Here is a 6739-nt window from a genome sequence, read left to right on the forward strand (position 1 = left end):
GGACGACTTCATATGGAATGCAGGAGCCACTGTGTCCAATCTAGAACCCAGGGAAATCGTTTTTAGAAGTCAGCTCCCTTGATAACAACCAGAGAAAACTTAAGGTACACTTCAGCTGTAATTTTTAGGCATTGGCTACCTGGCTCCTGGGATTTGTCCAGCTTACCAGTCCTTAGATGTGATGACTGCAATATATTGAATGCATGTTTTTGGGTTTAGCTGTCTTTTAATTCTCTCCATTGCAAAGAGTTTTAGGGCCCTTTCACAGCACATCCAGATCATCTCCGGACCCAAAATGCTTCCTAATGTATCCCTATGCTATTTCTGGCCTCTGTTCACACCAGCGCAGTCCGTTCCAGACCAGAAAAATACTGCATGTCTCATTTTGTCTGGTCTGGAATGCCCTGGAACGCATCAAAAACGCACCGGAAGTCACCTGGATGCCCAGTTTAAGCAACAGCAAAAAAAAATCCGGAATGCGGCAAAATCGTGGTAAAATGCGGCAAACCGCAATGCACTGCATTCCGGATATGGTCTGGAAAATGGTGTGAACCTGCCCTTGTGCAGAATCACCAGTGCAGAATCATTTCAGAATCATTTTGTTCCAGAACTGACACATGCATGTGCAACACCTGGAGAACTGGGAGCCATGACCATCTACAGGTCCTTAGCATTTAGAGGAGGGAAGTACCTTTTTGGAGTCATGCCTGTGGCTGTCTTGCAATACCTCATGGGATTCATAGCTTCGCAACAGCTGGAGGTCCGGAGTTTTCCTACCCCTGATATAGGTTAAAGCTGGCCATACCCCAGTAGAAGTTAGTTCAAAGAAATTATTTTCAGGACGCTTATTCTATTTTCTAATAGTTAATGGGGTCAAATTGATGATCATTTTCGACCGTAGTGATGAATAAAATTGAATCGAAGGAGCGGGATGGAAAACTTTTCTGACAAAATTCTAACCGAGGACATGATTTACGTCCGGAAACTGCTTTCGATTCCAAAATTGAAAGATAAAACTAGGGATGCACCAATACCGGTTTTCCGGTATCGAGTAAGAGTACCGATTTACTTTTTTTTTTTTTTAACACTCGCTGATACCGAATACCAATAACGGACGTCCCTTTTAAGGAAGGCGGGCGGCATGTAATGACTCGCCACCAGGCTTCCGGATTAACCGAGAAGCCGTCTCCATGCTCCCTCATCACCAGGTGACGAGGTAGCATGGAGCTGGCCAATCGGGAAGCCGGGCGGCGTGTAATGACTGCTGTACGGCTTCCTGATACAGTAAGTTCCGGGATAGGCATTGGGAACATTTGGGCAAATGCGAGTACTCACCCAAATACTAGTATCGGTGCATCCCTAGTTAAAATCAAACAACATTTTGAACGACATTTGTCAGGTCACTGATGGCATCATCCAATGTTCTAAATAGATTCTTTTGTTGTAAGAAAGTTGGTTTGAAGATCTGCCAGTGTGTACAGCTGAAGTTCACACAGCAGATTTTTAATCACGCAACAGGATTTGGCCAAAAATTCTGCATTTTGCAGAAGATCAGAGCACTTCCCATGTACTCTTCCAGGCAGGTATGTGCACTTTTGATGCCCATGAACATGGAAATATAAATAAGAACGTTTGTTTTAGTTTTATTTACACAGAAAGAATCTTCAAAAAGATTTGTAGAGGGAATGGCTCTGCGAATTGGTTATAAGTAGACTCCTAAGCATTACTGTGCAAATTTATTATGAATGTATTGGCAGCTTAATGCATCATAAATCAGACATGGCACTTCTTTTTTTTTTTCTTAATGCAGCACCCCATGTGGTACACTGCAATGCGGCTGTGTTCCCTTCTACTATGTTAGGGTGCCATTTAAAATGAATGGCACCAGGGTTTGTCTGCTAACTTGCGTTGAAGTAATGTGCTTTTTACTGCCCGATACTGCAGCACATAATGAATCCATCCTGCTTGGAGTTGGTAATAATAGGTTCACGTTAACAGTCCCGTGTCACATACTCCTATTAGACTTATCTTGTTTCCAGGATAGCCTCTCCTTGCCAGACTGGTGAGCCAAGAGAAAGGCCAACCCCTGTGCAAAGCAGCCAAGCCTTCCTCTCCATTGCCCTTGCTGAGACCGTGCTGGAATAATGTGATGGTGTTGACAGGAGCCGCTGAGAGATTGTCGGCAAGACTTGACTGATAGCTGGTTACTTGGCAGGTGCATCCCCTGTGTGTTTGTCAAACAAGTGTCCTGGCACAGTGGCCAAATCCACCGCTTGTGGGTTAGGGGTTATTGCCTGTGAGTATAATTACCCTTACTCTTTACTAGCGCACATTTACTGGGCCCTTTCACTCCGTTATACGATATACTTCCTCTATGTAAATTATGATGAGCACATTTGAAGGAGGAACAGCTCAGGTGATGGGATGGTGCTTGTGATGACAAAATGTCCTCAAACATAGTGACCTACTTTGCTTTGTATTCCAGACAAGATACAAAATTCAGTAATACACATCAATGAAAAAGCATGTTTTACCCTTGTTTGCTTTATGTATTTTGATTTTTTTTTTTATCAGGGAGAACAATTATAGAATGCTTTCCAGCATGCATTAAAAAATGAAATTTTATGAGTTATTGTTGCCTTAAGTTTTATAGAACCAACCGGTGCGTTCAGTGCAATTCCATCCCGCACTTACCATCCACCAACCATCCTTCTGCATTCAGTTCCTTTCATTGTAGGTAGTTAGATGGTCTGTATATCTGCCAGATAGACAATTAATGAATGGTCATTTAGCCCTGTTTGTGGATACCCACCACCCTCTTTATATTTATTGCCACTTTTGAAGACAGTTGAAGGATCAAGGAGATGGAATGCAGGCTGTCTATTCGCTAGAGGCCAGTGACATCACTGACTGTGCATCCTTTCTATTTGCTAGTAACAGATGACATCATTTAGAATCCAACCTGTTCATTTGTTAGAGCCTACCAATATCACTGAGAATGCAGCCTATCCATTCACTACAGACCGTTGACATCACTGAGAATGCAGCCTATCCATACAATACGGATGATTGACATCACTGGGAATGCAGCCTATCCATTCACTAGAGACCGGTGACATCACTGAGAATGCAGCCTATCCATTCACTAGAGACCGATGACATCGCATCAATAGAATGCTATCCATTCACTACAGACAGAGACATCACTGAGAATGCAGCCTATCCATTCACTAGAGACCGGTGACATCACTGAGAATGCAGCCTATCCATTCACTAGAATGCTGTCCATTCACTAGAGACCGGTGGCATCACTGGGACTACAGCCTATCCATTCACTAGAGACCGGTGACATCACTGAGAATGCAGCCTATCCATTCACTAGAGACCGGTGACATCACTGAGAATGTAGCCTATCCATTCACTAGAGACCGGTGACATCACAGAGAATGCCTCCTATCCATTCACTAGAGACCGGTGACATCACAGAGAATGCCTCCTATCCATTCACTAGAGACCAGTGTCATCAAATGCAGCCTATCCATTCACTAGAGGCCGGTGACATCACTGAGAATGCAGCCTATCCATTCACTAGAGACCGATAACATCACTGAGTATGTAACCTATCCATTTGCTAGATGCCGGTGACATCACTGAGTTTGCAGCATCACAAAGTGATGTACACTATATGGCTAAAGGTTCACTGACACCTGATCATCACACCTATATGTGCAAGCTGGACACTCCATTCCAAAACCATGGGCATTAGTATTGAGTCCCCCCTTGCAGCCGTAACAGCCTCCGCTCTTCTGGAAGCTTTTCCACAAGATTTTGGAGGGTGTTTGTGGAGATTTGTGCCCATTCACCCAAAAGAGAATTCCTTTGGTCAGGTAGTTATGTTGGATGAGAAGAATTTTGAGAATTGGAGCTCCAGTTTATCCCCAAAGTGTTCAGTAGGGTTGAGGTCAGGGCTTTATGAAGGCCATTCAAGTTCCTCCACACCAAACTCTTCAAACCGCGTCTTTATGGGGCTGGGTTTGTACACAGGGGCACAGCCATGCTAGAACAGAAAAGGGTGTTCAACAAACTGTTACCACAAGGTTGGAAGGGCTCAATTGTCTAAAATGTCTTTGTATGCTGGAGCATTAACAGAACCCTTCACTGGAAACGCCTGAACTCAATAGCTTGGAAGGATGTCCACATACTGCTGGCCAAAAAATGTACCATGTATATTTCAGGTATGTGGGTGACTTCCTGGGCAGAGGATTTCAGTTTACTAAGAACCAGAACCAGGAAGAAACGGGTTTAAGTTATGACACTTGTTCCAATGACGAGCACTATATATGTAAGGGTTTTCTCCCGAGTTGGCGGCTTTCATTGTGAAGTTCTTTTCCTCTTCTGTTTATACAGCAATCAGAAGAGTCTATTGAGCCCTGATCCGCCCCACAGATAATAAATGACATATTTTAAAAGGAGTATGTACACTGACATTGTACTTCTGGTGTTCTGTTTCACCAGCAAAACCGCAGGGATACCTTGTGTTCATATTTCATTGACCATGACCGATGGCCGCGCGGTGTTTCCAACAGAGATTATAATACAAAAGAAATTAAAATAAAAAGAAGAACGAAAGTGAGAGAGGAAACTAGAAGCTCAGGGTACAAAGTCGAGATGTATCGGTTCGCCAGCGATAGAGCATCTAATGTCTCTGGTGGAGCCGGATGGTCTGCGCTTTGCTTCAGTCTGAAGGCCTGTGTTTGTTCTGCAGCATTAAATTACACCTCAGCTTCACACTTTGACAATGAGCCAGTAACTCGGGAGAAAGAGATCCTGCTGTATATACTCAAGGTCTGCCCCAGTGAAAGTAACCATGAAATCCACAGACGGCCTCTGCAACCCATTTACAGTATAGTTAACATCAACCCAATCGCTAAAATCTCATCTAAGCTTCAAATATTCAATGTCGTTCCAAAAGGCTTTTTCTTGTTTACATTTTGAGCTTTCTTTCAAATAATAACTGGTGATCCTGCCAGGAAAGTCATCACTTCCTGTTATAGAGTGACGTGACAACGCTCTGTTACTATCTTTCAATTGCTGTGTTGTCACCTTTTTCAAAGAAGGTAACAATAAGGCGTTGTTGTCACCATCAGGAAGCTGCTGTAGAGCAATGAGGTGCAGCCCATGCTGGAGCGAGTGCCCGTTGAGAGAAAGTGCCTGAAAGCCGTTCAACTTAAACCTTCGAAATAAAGAACTCTTACATATAAATGCAGCACAAATTTGGGAAATAAATGCAGTCTAAAGGCTGATTCAGGCTATTGTGTTGCAGTAAAACACGTGTGTGACCATGGGTTACTGCAGCGCATGGTTATGTGCAAAGCTAAGTGCGCTGCATGACATAGAAGAGTGACAGCAGAAAAAGTCCACTGTATGTGTATATGGGCTTAGTGCTTCTCAACCTTTTTCAGTCATGGGACCCTTTAAAAGTATGCAAAATCTTGAGGCATCCCAGTTTAAAATATAAATGTGTAAAACAAACACTTGTGGTCCACTCCAAGATCCATACCAGACCCTTATCCTAGACAGGAGTCTGGTATGGATTGTAAAGGGAACACTAAGCAGAACAATAAAGGGTTCCCCCTTGACATCAATGTCCCCACCCTTTCACATTAGAGGATTCCCATTCACACAAGAGTCCCCATCCCTTTACATCAGAGGCCATCCCTTTCACATCAGAGCCCCCCCCCCCTATTAGGAGCCCCCTTTTCACATCAGAAGACTTCCCTTCACATCAGGAAACACAGCTCTGGGAGCAAGACAGAAGGTAGGAGGCGGAGAAGGCCTGAACGGAGAACTATCATCCTCTTCTGAATGGATCCCACCCTCCCTGGGTTAAACGTAATGGCTTCCCATGGTGCCGGCCAAACATTTTAGGCCCCCCTGAGGTAGAATTTAGAGTCATCCCTTCACATCAGAAGCCTCCAAAAATCAACTACTCTTTGGGGAAAAAAAACCCTAAACTTTATAAGGTTACTTTTGGACTTTCCTCCTGCAAGTTTGAGGACTTGTCCCCGTATTCTTGATCTTAGCTTTATATTGATAATACTTCCCTCTTGAACCTTATTTACATCCTTGGTTTTTAAACTCACATACTGCTGACTGATTCACTACCTGTGTTGGATGTCTGTTCCAAGCACCAACTACTCTTTCTGTAAAATAATAGTTTCTAAGGTTACTATTGAACTCACCTCATGCTAGTGTGACGTCATGTCCCCGTGTTCTTGATTTCAACTTCGTATTATAAATACTGCCCTCCTGAACCCTATTCACACCCTTCATGTAATTATCGATTTCAATCATATCTTCCCTTTTCCTTCTCTTCCTCAAGATGGAGAAATGGCTTCCCAGTACATATCACGACACGTGTGTTTTTTAGCACAATGCACGGATGTGATCCTTCTGAGCCATTGTGTTGCAGTCCCTGTGCAAAAAAACAGTGCATGCCCCTTAAAAAAAAGCAGTGTATTGGCAGCCCACAATAAACAAATGTGCTGTCTTAATTCAAAATGCGTTAACAAGCAAAATACAAATTGTGTTGAACATGTATGTTACTAAACTTGAAAACTCTGTCACAATATTTTTTGCAGTTGAAGTCTCTTTCATTGGAACATTTGCATGTCACTCTACTTTTCATTGAGTGTTAATAGTTGTCCTAAAGTTAAATTACTTTCTGAATTAAACACAT

General features: G+C 43.1%; 1 protein-coding gene across 1 annotated transcript in view; it reads left to right on the plus strand.

Annotated features, from left to right (window-relative positions):
* Positions 1-6739, plus strand: part of CDKL1 (cyclin dependent kinase like 1) — a 39123-nt gene that overhangs the window by 2681 nt on the left and 29703 nt on the right. The gene's annotated exons all lie outside the window — the stretch shown is intronic.

The sequence above is a fragment of the Nanorana parkeri genome, unplaced genomic scaffold (assembly GCF_000935625.1).
Source record: "Nanorana parkeri isolate BGI_ZX_2015 unplaced genomic scaffold, ASM93562v1 scaffold928, whole genome shotgun sequence".
Classification (NCBI taxonomy): Eukaryota; Metazoa; Chordata; class Amphibia; order Anura; family Dicroglossidae; genus Nanorana; species Nanorana parkeri.